Raw genomic sequence first — 14,990 nt, 5'->3', positions numbered from 1 at the left:
GCTTCCTCCACAGCACCCCTGTTCGAGTGTGCCAGTGAGGGGTGGGGCTCCCTTCTCCCACCACAACCCTCTGAGGAGCCCTCCCTGTCCTGCTGGCCAAGAAGCCCTGTGCCCACCAGCAGAGGCTCAACTAACCAACCAACCAACCAACAGCTGACCAACTAACCAACCAGCTAATTCATCAACTCCCTTTCTCTTCTCTGTTTTCTCCTTTTCCTCCTACCCCCTTCTTTTCCTCCCTTCCTTCCCCCCTCCCTTCTTTCCTTCCTCTTTTTTTTTTCTTTTTCTCCTCCCTTCATCTGTTCACCTGTTATTCCAGGAAGGATCTGGTTCAGCATAGAGTGCAAAGGATAAAAAGAAGCAGATGGGGCCGGGCACAGTGGCTCATGCCTGTAATCCTAGCACTTTGGGAGGCCGAGGCGGGTGGATCACGAGGTCAGGAGATCGAGACCATCCTGGCTAACACGGTGAAACCCCGTCTCTACTAAAAATACAAAAAATTAGCCAGGCGTGGTGGCGGGTGCTTGTAGTCCCAGCTACTTGGGAGGCTGAGGCAGGAGAATGGCTTGAACCCGGGAGGCAGAGGTTGCAGTGAGCCGAGATCGGGCCACTACACATTCCAGCCTGGGCGACAGAGCAAGACTCCATCTCAAAAAAAAAAAAAAAAAAAGCATATGGGTAAAAAATAAGAGCAGGAAGAGCAGGTTGGATTTGCCAGACAGAATTTGTCATGGGGATGACGAAGTCTGAGGACACTGCGGAGGCTCCAGCCCCATGCGGCTTGGCAGTCCCTGCTCACAGAGGCCAGGACTGTTCCGTGTGGATTCTGGACTTGGACCAAAACTCCTGGGTCCCTGACTGATGATGGGGAAAGAAGGGGGAAGGAGGGGTTCATTCAAGGTTGGCAAATGTAGCCCGAGTCCCTTCTGACCCCTGGTAGGGCCCTCATGAACTGTGGAGGCTGTGGTAGTCTGTGGCTAGGGCGCCTGGTGACATTTCGTCTAAAGAATTAAATCCAGATGCAGATGAGTCCACCCAGGAGGGATCTGTGGACGACAGCCCCTAAGTGACCTGGGGACAGCTCAGGGACAGTGCTGCCCTTTCTGCCTAGGCAGATGGAAATGGAACCAGGGTCCTTGTTGTGCCACATCCCCTGCGTCCAGCACTGGAGCTTGGCTTCTCCCCAAGATCTGGCTGCCCCTGGCCTGCTCGGGCCCTGAGGAGAAAGAGGAGAGGCAAGGGTGCCTAGGAGAAAGGTGGTAGAGGTGGAGGGAGCCCTGCAGGCTGAGGGTTGTGGCCAGGGGCTGCTGAGACACCAGGTTGCTCTGGGGGTCCCGCTCTAGGTCTAGTGTGTTCATGAGGGAATTCCAACAGGCCTTTTAGGAATGTGGGGCTTTTAGAAGGAAAATGGTATATAGCATACTAATATGTGCTTGCTGAATGAATACATGAAGAAGGCCTTTTATTTTTCTAGTTACTGATACCCAGTAATTCTAAGTATTCCTAGCTTGTCTTCTCTGGGTAAATTATTTTGCTTCTCAGAATATGCCAGCTAGACACAACCCATAAGTAGAATTTTTCATTGAAATGTGTCTTACATGGAACTTGTAACTTCCTAAAATAAAGTTGTATAGCCGAACAAGATGGCTCACGCCTATAATCCCAACACTTTGAGAGGCCGAGGTGGGTGGATGGCTTGAGCCCAGGAGTTCAAGACCAGGCTGGGCAACATGGTGAAACCCTTCTCTGCAAAAAATACACAAATAAGCCAGGTGTGGTGGCATGTGCCTGTAGTCCCAGCTACTCGGGAGACTGAGGTGGGAGGATTGCTTGAACCCAGAGGTTGAGGCTGCAGTGAGCTATGATTGTGCCACTGCACTCTAGCCTGGGTGACAGAGCGAGACCCTGTCTCAAAAAAATTAATTAATTAATGAAAGTTGTATAGATTTTGCCAGATGTAGGGTTGTATCTGAGCACGCTCATGTTCTTGGTCCTTGAAACACTGGTGCCTGAAGGATTCATGTAGCTGTGGAGGTGGTAAACTGAACGAATAAAACTGCTGGTCTTTGACCATGCAAAGTAGGTGCAAAGTAGGCTTGGGGGATCCCAGTCAGAAGACTCTGACTTTACGGTTGCAGAGAGGATGCCCCTGTCCCCCAGTTCCAGGGCAGACAAAATCTGAGGGTCTAAGATCTTCAGTGGCAAAAGGGGCATCTGGTTCTTTGACCCTCTCCCTGATCTTGCCTTTAAACACGTTCCAAAATATTTTGTCTGCAAAACAAACTATGCTGCATAAGGAATAATTCGTGGCCCTAATTCATCCATTAGAGACCACACTTGACTCCCCAAGGGCTTCTTTTTTTTTTTTTTTTTTTTTTTTTTTTGAGACGGAGTCTCGCTCTGTCACCCAGGCTGGAGTGCAGTGGCGCAATCTCGGCTCACTGCAAGCTCCGCCTCCCGGGTTCACGCCATTCTCCTGCCTCAGCCTCTCCGAGTAGCTGGGACTACAGGCGCCCGCCACCACGCCCGGCTAATTTTTTGTATTTTTAGTAGAGACGGGGTTTCACCGTGGTCTCGATCTCCTGACCTCGTGATCCGCCCGCCTCGGCCTCCCAAAGTGCTGGGATTACAAGCGTGAGCCACCGCGCCCGGCTAGGGCTTCTTAATATCCCTGGTTTCCAGCTCATGTGAGTCAATGCAGGGGGTGACCAGAGCACATCTCTGTTTATTTTCAAGTATGCAAACGATATACACACATATCATTGTTGAAAATCAACATTTTTTTTTTTTTGGAGATGGAGTCTTGCTCTGTCGCCCGGGCTGGAGTGCAGTGGCACGATCTTAGCTCACTGCAAGCTCTGCCTCCTGGCTCCACCCCATTCTCCTGCCTCAACCTCCCAAGTAACTGGGACTACAGAAACCCACCACCACACCCGGCTAATTTTTTGTATTTTTTAGTAGAGATAGGGTTTCACCGTGTTAGCTAGGATGGTCTTGAGCTCCTGACCTCATGATCCACCTGCCTCAGCCTCCCAAAGTGCTGGGATTACAGGCGTGAGCCACCGCGCCAAGCCGAAAATCAAACTGTTTTAAAGCTGAAGGCCCCCCCACCCCATCCTCTACCCTCCAGTCCTAAGGCCCTCCTTAACATTATGAAGGTTGAGCAAGTGTGGCTCAAATCTCTCCCTCCTTCCCCCTCTTTCTCCTTCTCTTCCTTCCTCACTCCCTCCCTTCTTTCTCTCTTTCCTTCTTTCTCTCCTTCCTTCCTTTTCTCTTTCCTTCTCTTTTTTCCTCCTTCCTTCCTTCTTTCCTTTTTTTCTTTTTTAGGATAGGGCTGCTGTGATCACCCTTAGGTGCCTCCAATTCTAAGGTTTCTGATTACTTCCTTCCCCCAGGTCCCCCAGCTCAGCATCTACCCTTAAAGGAAACCTAAATAAACATGTGCTGTTGCATTCTGAATAGCCTCTGGTTGATCAGGAGCTTAGACTAAGGACTGAATAGTAAAGGGTGGATCCAAGTGATGGTGAGAATACCACTTGGCAGCATGTGATGTCTGGATTGGACATGGAGTGCATAGGAAGGGACCCGCACCTCCCTGGGCATATGAGTGTTTCTGGTTGACGCTGTGCAGCTGCCCCATAACAATGCTGGAATTATCCTTTATTCAGGGCCTGATTGAGTGGGGGTGTGGCCACCCCTTTATTGCCTTATTTTTTAATGTATATCATTCTCTATTTACACATTGATAATTTTTTCCTACAGGGTAAAAAAAAAATGCACCAGACGCAGCACTTTTATGTAAGTATAGACACATCAGGGCTCTTTGTTAAGGATAAGAAACAATCGCTTCCACTTCAGGCTCTAATGTTATCATAGCCAACTGCCAGAGCCACTCTGCAATTACGTCTCCTGAGTGGAAAGCTCTCAAAATGCCACTTGGTCTCAAGAGTTTGAAGCTGGGATTGCCTCTCCACTTTGGCCAAGATGACTAAAGCATTACATATTTTTAAAGCAACTTTTAAGAAATGAGATATAGTGAGTGATGACTAGCCAGCTCCTCGCTGCTCACACTGTAGCATTTTACACGCATTTTCTCAGGGAGCCCCCAGGAACTTGGTGTCCAGGGTTATTTTCCCCGTGTTAGGGTGAAGGGGCTCATGCAATGTCACCTGCACACGGGTCTCACAGTTTCAGATCTGGGCTTGTCCACTCTCCCAGCTGCCTGCCTGGGAGGAAGGCAGGTAAAGTTAAGGGCAGTGCCAAGGTTTAGGAAATATTGTCTGCCTTTGGACCAAATGTAATTTCAGTTTAAAGTAACCTAGAAAATGTTTTGCAAAAAATGTGTTTTCAGAAAGCAGAATTACACTCAGTATCCCTTCTTTTTTTGGTTTCTCAACCACATCTTTCATTAGAGAGATTTAGGACAGCTAAGTAGAAATTAAATTTTCCATATGTAAACAGACATGGAGACAGCTGGCTTTCACTGGGCAATAGTTCCCTTTTGGGACTCTCCAATGAGCAATGAGCAGCTTCGATTCTCGTATTTTTAAACAGATTGGCTTTCCTCCCAACTGCAAATATAGTGTTCTATGTGGAAATTTATATGTTACTGAGAAGCATCAAGAAGCAAATGAAAATTCCCGGAAGCTCACCACCCAGAAACGGTCACTGTCAGGTTTTCACACAGCCTCTCTGGGGGAGCTTTCATTTCCTTGGGTCTTGTCTATTGTTAGGTCACATGTTGAGTAGGATTTGTCTTGGAGCCTGAACACTGACAAAGGTGCACCAACCCCAGACCCCATCCAAAGCCACACAGGAGTGACTACTCTGGTCCCACCCACTTCCTGCCCTGGCTAGTGTGGTATTTTTGTGGCTTTCCCCTGTCTTGTCAAAAGAATGAGAGTAACTCAGCATGGGCACTTTGTCCAATCCTTGGGTCTCACGGGTTCTGGGAAGGATCCAAGACCTGTGGTTCTCGGTTCCCAAAAGCAGACAGGTGATTGGAGAAGCAGCCGGGCTCTGAGTCCTGTGCCCGTGTGGCCCAAGTGACTGGCTGTGACCCTAATAAGCAGAAGGGCAGGGGCCGGGGTCACCTTGCACAGGAGGAGTGGCAGCCATGAGGGTCTCTGCAGGGTCCTTCCTCAGGGGCCATCTCCTGAGCCTGCCGAGTATTCTTGTGTCCTAGGAGCCGCTCAGCAAATGGTTGTTGACTGACTGATGGCACTTTGGCCTCTCTGAACCTCAGTGTCCTGGTCATTGAATGGAACTCTTACTTCCAAGCTCTTTATTCCCCTGAGCCCCGGCCCCCTGGTTCCCCTTTGTCCTGAACCTTGGGCTGTGTCCTAGAGACCAGCCACCTCAGCTGCATCTTGTTAGGCTCTGAGTGTCGTGGCCTTGACATTTCCTCCACCTCTCTGAACCACAGCTTTGTCTTCTGGAAAAGGAGACATGAGAGGATGCTTGGAGCATCGTTGCCTGCATTCACGGAACTCACGGTCTGCCTAGAGAATGATGACAATATGGTGTCTATGTGTCTGAGAGCCAGCTGCACCCAGAAGGAAGCTCTAAAGCTGGTGTGGCCAGGTGGCCAAGGAGCAGAGGGAACAGACGTGAGAGGCAGGGCCCGTGAGGGTAGGGAGAGGTGCTCTCAATCATTGTAGAGGCCGGGAATGAGGCTGGGAGGCTGCAAGGGCCAGGTTCCAGCCGGGCCAACTCTGAGATGATGCTGAGGATTCCAGCTTTACTGTGAGTCACTTGTCGGCTCACTGCTTCTCTTAAGAGGCAAGGGATAGCCAGGCACGGTGGCTCACGCCTGTAATCCCAGCACTTTGGGAGGCTGAGGTGGGCGGATCACCTGAGGTCAGGAGTTCGAGACCAGCCTGACCAACATGGAGAAACCCCATCTCTACTAAAAAAAATACAAAATTAACCAGGCATGGTGGTTCATGCCTGTAATCCCAGCTACCCGGGAGGCTGAGGCAGCCTGGGCAACGAGAACAAAGCTCCCTCTAAAAAAAAGAAATTAAAAAAATAAAAATAAAAAAAAGTAGAGCCAAGGGATGCCACTAGCTGGTTGTTTAATTAAACTTTTTAGTTTGAAATGACTGTATAGATACATAAGAGATAATGCAGAGATACCGTGGGCCTTTACCCAGGATTCCCCAGTGGTAACAGCTTGCAAAATGATATAGGACCATATCATAGCTCGGACCTTGACACTGGTACAGTCAAGACACAGAGCAGCACCAGCACGGGGAGCTTCCTGTGGCCCTTTGATGTCCACCTGCTCCCTGCCTGCCCCTGACAACAGCCAATCTGTTCTCTGTTTCTACAGTTTTGTCATTTTGAGAATGTTACATAAATGGAGTCATATAGCGTGTAACCTTTTGAAATTATCTTTATTCCACCAGCATAGTCCCTTGGGATTCATCTAAGGGAATTCATGCAGGGGAGTCATCACACATCTAGGCTGCTGTGTGTGTCAATAGTGTTTCCTTGTTATTGCTGAGTGCTGTTGTGTGGCATGGATGTACCACAGTTAATGTGTAAATGGCAACATAGTTTTCATTTCCGTGTCTGCATGTTCATTGCCAGTATATACAAATTAAAGTGATTTTTGTGACTTGATTTTGTATCCCTGACCTTGCTAAATTCACATACTAGTTCTGGGAGTTTTGTTTGTTTGTTTGTTTGTTTTCGCTTCTTGGCATTTTCTTTGTAGACAATCATGTCTTCTGCAAACATGGACAATTTTATTTCTTCCTTTCTGCTCAGCATGCATTTTCGTTTCTGTTCTTGTTTTATTGCACTGGCTAGAACCTTCTCCACTATGTTGAATAAGAGTGGTGACAGCAGGCATCCTTGCCTTGTTCTCACTTTGAGGGACTATCATGGGCCTGACTATGTCCCTGCAAAACACATGTTGAAGCCCTAATCCCCAGTACCTCCGAATGTAACTGGGTTGGAGACAGGGCCTTTAAAGAGGTAACGAAGTTAAAATGAGGTGCTGAGAGTGAGTGCTGATCTGTCATGACTGATGTCCAATAGGAAGAGCTGAGGACTCACAGAGGGACAACCACGTGAGGACACAGGGAGATGATGACTGCCTACAAGCCAGGGAGAGAGGCCTCAGGAGAAGCCAACCCTGCCAACACCTTGATCTCAGAGTTCCAGCCTCCTGGAATGTGAGAAAGTAAATTTTTGACTTTTCAGCCACCTAGCCAGTGGGACTTTGTTATAGCAACCATGATAAACTAAGACACTGCCCTCCAGAGTGCCACAGGGCACCTCTGTTCTGACTTTAGAAACTAGTTCTGCCTGTCTTTGAACTTCATCTAACAGTCTTTTTTGTGTCTGGCTTTGAGATCCATCCATATAATTGCTTTTTTTTTTTTCCAAGACAGAGCCTTGCTCTGTCTCCCAGTCTGGAGTGCAGTGGTGCAATGATAGCTCACTGCAACCTTGACCTCCAGGGCTCAAGCAATCTCCTGCCTCAGCCTGTGAGTAGTTGGGACTACAGGCACATGCCACCATACCCAGCTCTACATCATTGTTATATCAGTGGCTTACTCCTTTTTATTGCTGAATCCTGTTCCATCCATATAATGGCTGCACCACACTTTGCTTATTACGCATTCTCCAGTTGTTAGACACTTGAGGTTGTTTCCAGCTTTGAGTTATGAATATAGCTGCTCTGCACATTTGTGTACAGGTCTTTGTGTGGACAGATGTTTTCTTTTCTCTTGGGTAGATACCTAGAAGTGCAATTGCTGTGTCATAGAGAAGTGTATATTTAACTTTGTGAGGAAATGCCAAACAGTTTTCCAAAGTGGTTGTACAATTTTCTGCTTCCACCAGCATGAGTTTCGCAGAGAGTTACGTTTGCTCCACATCCTTGCCAGCAGGTGGCATTGTCAGTCTTTTTCACTGTAGCCATTCAGCTGGGGCGGTAATCATTCCTGTGGTTTTTAGTTTCCCTGATGGCAGGCAGTGTTGCCCACCAGCTCATATACTTATTGTCTGTTTAGGTAACTTAAGTCAAATATATGTTCCAGTTTTTTTTCTTATTTTAAAAATGGAATCGTTTGTCTTTTTTTTTCTTCACTGATTTGTAGGAATCTTTATGTATTCTGGACACAAATATTTTATCAGATATATGTATTGCAAATGTTTTCTCTCCCAATCTGTGATTTGTGTTTGAAATTTTTTTTCTTTTCTTTTTTCTTTTTTATTTTTTTATTTTTTTTTGAGACAGAGTCTCACTCTGTTGCCCAGGCTGGAGTGCAGCAGTAGCATGATCTTTGCTCACTGCAGCCTCCACTTCCCAGGTTCAAGTGATTCTCCTGCCTCAGCCTTCAGAGTAGTTGGGAGTACAGGCTTGAACCACTATGCCCAGCTAATTTTTGTATTTTTGTAGAGATGAAGTTTCACTATGTGGGCCAGCCTGGTCTTGAACTTCTGACCTCAGGTGATCTGCCCACCTCAGCCTCCCAAAGTAGCGGGATTACAGGCATGAGCCACTGCACCCCGCTGCCTTTGAAATTTTTTTAAAAGATTTAATTTTTTTTTTTTCTTTGAGACAGGGTCTCATTCTGTCACCCAGGCTGGAGTGCAGTGGCATGATCTCGGCTCACTGCAACCTCCACCTCCTGGGTTCAAGTGATTCTCCTGCCTCAGCCTCTTGAGTAGCTGGGATTACAGGTGCACACCACCATGCCCAGGTAATTTTTGTATTTTTAGTAGAGACAGGGTTTCTCTATGTTGGCCAGGCTGGTCTCCAACTCCTGACTTCAGGTGACCCACCCTCCTTGGCCTTCCAAAGTACTGAGATTACAGGCATGAGCCACCATGCCCTGCCTTAAAGATTTAATTTTTTTATAGCAGTTTTACATTCACAGTAAAATTGAGAGGAAGGTACAGAGATTCCCCATATATTCCCTGACCCCACACATTCAGAGACACTGCCTTTATCAACATCCTCCCCAGAGGAGACATTTGTTACAATTGATGAGCCTGCATTGACACATCATTATCACTCAGAGTCCATATGTGGCCGGCCTTTTCACGTTCCTAATGGTGCCTTTCGATAAGCAGAAGTTTTCTATGTTGATGAAACATATCTTCAGGTTGAAGAAGTTGTTTACCAAGTTTTTTGTGTGTGTGGCTTAGTGCGTTTTATACCCTAAGAAATCATTACCAACCTCAAATTCATGAATATTTTCACCTATGTGTTTTTAGAAGCTTTACAGTTTTAGCATTCACAATTAAGGTTTGGATTCATTTCTAGCTATTTTCCGTGTATAGTATGAGTAAGCAGTCAAGGTTCATTTTTTGATACGGCTATCTAAATGTTCCATTACTATTTGTTGAAAGGACGTATCTTTCCGTATTGATGTGTACTGGCACCTTCATTGAAAATCAATTGAACAAATGAATGAAAATCTATTAGTTCATTGATTTCCATTGATTTATCCTTATGTTGATACCACATTGTCTTGCTTTTGAAATTCATTTTGTTTTATTATTTATTTAGAGCGAGATGGAGTCTCGCTCTGTCGCCCAGGCTGTAGTGCAATGGCGCGATCTTGGCTCACTGCAACCTCCGCCTCCCGGGTTCAAGCAATTCTTCTGCCTTAGCCTCTCGAGTAGCTGGGACTACAAGAGCCCGCTGCCATGCCCGGCTAATTTTTTGTATTTTTAGTAGAGACGGGGTTTCACCGTGTTGCCCAGGCTGGTCGCAAACTCCTGACCTCAGGCAATCTGCCCACCTTGGCCTCCCAAAGTGCTGGGATTACATGCGTGAGCCACTGTGCCCAGCCAAAATTTATTGTATTATAGTAATTATTTTATTAATGAAAATAATTACTATAATAAAATTATTTTAGGTAATAAAATATAACTACTATAGTAAGTCTTGAAATAGGGTAATTTGTTGAACTAGTTCTCTGTTGTTGGACCTTCAGCACATCTCTGACATTGGGCAAGGCTCGGTGGCTCATGCCTGTAAATCCCAGCACTTTGCAGGGCTGAGGTAGGAGGATCGCTTGAGCCCAGGAGTTCAAGGTCAGCCTGGGAAACATAGCCAGAGTCCGTCTCTGCAAATAATAAAAACTTAGCCAGGCATAGTGGCACACACCTGTGGTCCCAGATATTCAGGAGGCTGAGATGGGAGGATGCCTCAAGCATAGGAGGTCGAGGCTACAGTGAGTCATGATCGGTCCAGTGCATTTCAGCCTGGGCAACACAGGGAAACTCTGTCTCAAAAAAAAAAAAAAATCAGCCCTAATAAGACTGTATTAAATGTCCTTGCTCATTTGTGTGGTTGTTTTGGAAGGTCAATGGCTGAAGCGAGTGTCCCTTATGTCTGCATGTCCTATGTCCTTGTGTCCCCATTCCCCCATGTTTCCAAGACCACACGTCCCCACGTCCCCTGTACACCCATGCCCTCACTTCTCTATGTCCATGTGGCTCCACATTCCTCATGTCTCCGTGTTCTCATTCCTCATGTCCCCATAACCTCCACATCTCCATATTCTTCATGTCCCCATATCCCTCACGTCCCCGAGTCCCTGTGTTCCCATGTCTCCATATCCCCATGTCTCCATGTCCTCATGCCCCATGTCTCCATATTCTTCATGTCTCCATGTCCCTTTCCCCATTTTCTCATGTCATGTCCCCGTGTCCTCATGTCCTCATGTCCCTATGTCTTCAGGTTCCCATGTCCACTTATCCTCACGTCCCCATGTCTCCATGACCTCCACTTCCCATGCTCTCGTGTCCCAAAATGCCCATATCCTCATGTCCTCTACATCCTGTCGTCATGTCCCCATGTCTGCATATCTCCATATCCCTCGTGTCCCCAAGTCCCCCATCTCCATGTCCTCATTCCCCCATGAGGACTCTTCCTATCCCCACGTCCTCATGTCACCCATAAACCAGCCCAGAGCAGGGTTTGCCTTATGCTGTGTGCTTGGTAAATATGAGCTGCCTTCCTCCTTAAACCTTCCATTCAAAGGCTGCAGAATCACCATGGGTAAGATGGCTTCCCTGAAAAAATGCACCCCAAGTGTCACTACTAGATGTCAGGTGGACACTTTCCCCCACAGCAGATAAACTGGTAGCAACCCTGGGAAGGAATGGGGTGTAACAGCCAGGGCCAGCTGGCTGCCGTAACAGTCCCAGGCTTAGTCATAGTCCAGTGCTGGCAATGGGAGAGTTGTGGAGGCTCTGTTCCTTGCAGTCAGATGGGGAGCACTCACCCACCAGGACAGAGGCCCAGGGAGAGCACTCACCCACCAGGGAAGAGCCCCTAGGCCAGCTGAGGGAAATTAGGCCAGGGGATGCTGAACAGGGTAGAGACCCTGGGCTTCCCTCCTGGTGAGTGGGTGTTCCCCCTTGGCCTCTTTCCTAGTGGGTGATCTCCCTGGGCCTCTCTCCTGGTGGGTGGGCCCTCCACCCAGGCCTCTCTCCTGGTGAGTGGGTGCTCCCCATGGGGCTCTCTCCTGGTGAGTGGGTGCTCCTCCAGGCCTCTCTCCTAGTGGGGTGCTCCCCCTGGGCCTCTCTCCTGGTGGGCGGGCACTCCCCCTAGTTGACAGTTCTCTGCCCATAAACTTTCTCCATCCTGGCCTCTGTGGTCCCACACAGACCCTCTGGGTCCTGGACTTCAGAGCTCCTCTGCCCGGCCATGGCCAGCTTTCCTGGAAGACAGGGCTGGGGGTCCCTGGGACAAAGCAGAAGTCCTGGGGAAACCCCCTTTCTCATCAGAGGCGCCCACCCCTCATGAAGTGAGCCACCTGGGGGAGGATGAACAGCACCCCTGAGGGACAGGCTAAGGGACACTGGAGGCACAGGGCCTTCTCTGCAGAGCCTCTGACTCCACAAAGTTATTCAAGGGCTTTGAGATTGAATAGCACCAATGGATTGTCACTGTGGCCCCCAGCAGCCCTCCGTTGTCACCAGGAGCCCTCCAGGGTAGAGGACTCATTTGAGCCATTGGAACATGAGTGAAATAATTGGTCAGAGAAATTGGAATATGTGTTGATACTTCCTGGTGGTCGCTTCTCCACTGTGGGCTGATCCCACCATTCCCCAACTTCAGGTCATCCCTTGCCCTTTTTCCTGATGAAAATACTACATCACTTTAAAACAACAGGAAACACTTAACTCTTTAGTTTTGATGGGTCAGTATTGGGGTGTGGCTTGGCTATGGCTTGGGGATCTCTCATGAAGCTACAGATAGTGGCTGGGACTGCAGTGTCATCTGAAGGCCTGACTGAAACTGAGGATCATTTTCAAGGTGACACATTCACACATCACAAGTTGTTGCTGGCTATTGGCTGGGGGCCTCAGTTCCTCTCCGCATGGGCCTCTCTGCAGGGCTGCTTGAGCATCCTCACAACGTGGCAGCCAGCTCCCCCAGAGTGAGTGATTCAGGAAGGAAAGGCAAAAGCTGCAGTGTTATGTATGGCCTGGCCTTGGAAGTCACCTTCATCATTTCTGTAATGTCCTATTGTACAGTAGTGTCCACAGGTCAGCTCTATTCACAGTGGGAGAGGCAGATAACCAGCAGTTGATAATCACTGGGCCATTGGGGGGCTGGCTGCCACAAACATGTTTCTTTTTGAATGATGTCACTCCCAGGTGGAGGCACTACTTCCTCCCACTCACCCCCACCAGGGACGACAGGACACTTGGCCTCAGTTCTACTTTCAAGCCACAAACCCCTCCCCATCCTCTTTTTGTTCCTCAACCCCTCACCTTTCAGGTCATCACAGCCAGCCTGCTGCTGTGCTGCCAGAATTTATCTTGACCTTCTTAGGACAACAGTTGTGTATTCCTAGGACAACAGTTGTGTATTCCTAGTGGACCTGGGTTTGTGTCCCTGGTCCTAATGGGACCCTACTGCTGGCCTTCTGGCACAGGGGACATCTGTAGAGGAGAAGGCTGAACCAGCTGGTGGTGGCAGGCACCACTGTCCTTCCTGGCCTGGGCTGGAAGCATCTGGATGGTCCAGGGCTGCCTCCTCAGGGAGCAGGAGCCAAGACTCCAGGGCCCGGGCATTGACAGCACAGCAACGGTGATTCAAATGTCGGTGGCTGGGATCCCTTGAGTACCTACCATGGGCAAAGCCCTCATTTCTCACAAAAACTCCACCACATGCATCCACATTTTCTCTATTTCATGGAGGAAGAATGGAGGCTTCAAGAAGTTCATCAATGGCTGGGCGTGGTGGCTCATGCCTGTAATCTCAGCACTTTAGGAGGCTGAGGCAGACAGGTCACCTGAGGTCAGGAGTTGAGACCAGCCTGGCTAACATGGTGAAACCCAGTCTCTATTAAAAATACAAAAAATTAGCTGGGCATTGTGGTGGGCACTTATAATCCCAGCTACTCAGAAAGATGAGGCAGGAGAATCTTTGAAACCAGAAGGTGGAGGTTGAAATGAGCTGACTTTGCGCCACTGCACTCCAGCGTGGGCCACAGAGTGAGGCTCCATCTCAAAAAAAAAAAAAAAAAAAAGAAGAAGAAGAAGAAGAAGTTCAGGGATGTGGCTGAGGCCACAGCACCCATGTGTCCGAGCTCAGGTGACACTGTCCACCCCATCCTTGTCACGGCTGGGTGTAGTTCTGCATCCTTACACAGGCAGGGAACTTGGGGACAAACTCCACATCACCTTGGCCTTTAGCTTTTGGGGGGGCGGGCACACCACTGTGTCCCGAGCCTCAGTTTCCCTGTTGTCAGACAGGGATAACCATATGCCACAGGGGCATGAAGGGGCCCGATGAGCAACCATCCACAGGGCACCTGCGGCAGTACCTGGCACAGGGAAACTGAGGCCCAGAGAAATTGCTTTTTATTTATTTATTTATTTATTTATTCTTTTATTTTTATTGAGACAGAGTCTCTTTCTGTCCCCCAGGCTGGAGTGCAGTGGTGCAATCTCAGTTCACTGCAACCTCTACCTCTGGGGTTCGAGTGGTCCTCCCGCCTCAGCCTCCCTAGTAGCTGGGATTACAAGCATGCGTCACAACGCCCAGCTGATTTTTGTATTTTTAGTAGAGACAGGGTTTCACCAAGTTGGCCGGACTGGTCTCAAACTCTTGACCTCAAGTGATCCTCCCTCCTCGGCCTCCCAAAGTGCTGGGATTTCAGGCATGAGCCACCATGCCCAGGTGAGAAATTGCTTTAAAAAAAATGAATTTAAGGCTGGATTAACAAGCATTATTAAAATTGAGTCAGACTTTGCACGCTAAGCCCTTCAGGACCTGGTGTTATTATTTATTGATTCTCTCCCTAAAACAATGAGGGTGCTCTCCTGGTGAGGCTGCTCAGCGGGGCAGCTGCTGGGCCTGTTGGAGCAGCCCTCGTGGGTCAGGTCTCCCAGGAGCATCTTGAAATATCTGTTTGTGAGGGGCCTCTTCACCTTCTAACTTGTGGCCATTTCATTGTTCCCAACCAAGAGGGTCTGAGGAAGCCTCTGATGGTGTGTTTCTGGGCTCGCTCTGGGCTTGTCTGGTCTAGGGCCGGCCCCCTCACTCCCTGCTGGGCCCCTCCTCCCTGAAGATCTACACAGCAGATCTACTCACAAAAGTCCACCCAGCAGAAGCAGGAGGATGGTGGTTGTGGGTCCTCTGTGCGCAGCCCTTTAAACCAGCACGGCTGCCACAGCTGTGAGCCAAGCACCTGGTCAGTGGAGAGCTGTGGATTGCATATTTGTTTGCCAGTGCCCCCGCCACCCTGCAAGTTGCACCTTCTAGAACCAGCGAGCCAAGCTCTTCTCACCCAGCGTAATGATGCGGAAATGCAAATGCACCATCATGTTGTGACCCATATTGCGAAAATTAGAAAAAAGGAAGTTGTGTTTCGCTATTGCACGAAGTTCAGCCCAGAGGAGAAACTCGCTCGCCTTTAGAAGACAGGTGAGTGGGGTTGGTCCTGAGGTGTTGGCCGAGCCCCAAGATCCTAACTGCTTTTGTGGAACTTTGGGGTGGT

General features: G+C 48.7%; 1 protein-coding gene across 5 annotated transcripts in view; it reads left to right on the top strand.

Moving 5' to 3' along the window:
• The window catches only part of FGD3 (FYVE, RhoGEF and PH domain containing 3), a 160,400-nt gene that overhangs the window by 69,527 nt on the left and 75,883 nt on the right, over positions 1–14,990 (top strand). For 2 of the 5 annotated variants that reach the window (XM_063636247.1, XM_063636245.1), the window contains exon 1: positions 14,724–14,917. The exons of 2 other annotated variants lie outside the window; for them this stretch is intronic. The gene's annotated coding sequence lies outside the window, so the exon portion shown is untranslated. Of the gene's footprint in view, positions 1–14,460; positions 14,918–14,990 lie in introns of those variants that run through there. One more of the 5 variants, XM_055271922.2, reaches the window with a different exon arrangement.

The sequence above is a fragment of the Symphalangus syndactylus genome, chromosome 3 (assembly GCF_028878055.3).
Source record: "Symphalangus syndactylus isolate Jambi chromosome 3, NHGRI_mSymSyn1-v2.1_pri, whole genome shotgun sequence".
Classification (NCBI taxonomy): domain Eukaryota; kingdom Metazoa; phylum Chordata; class Mammalia; order Primates; family Hylobatidae; genus Symphalangus; species Symphalangus syndactylus.
Note: the sequence above shows the minus strand (reverse complement) of the source record. Positions and strands in the feature narration are given on the sequence as shown.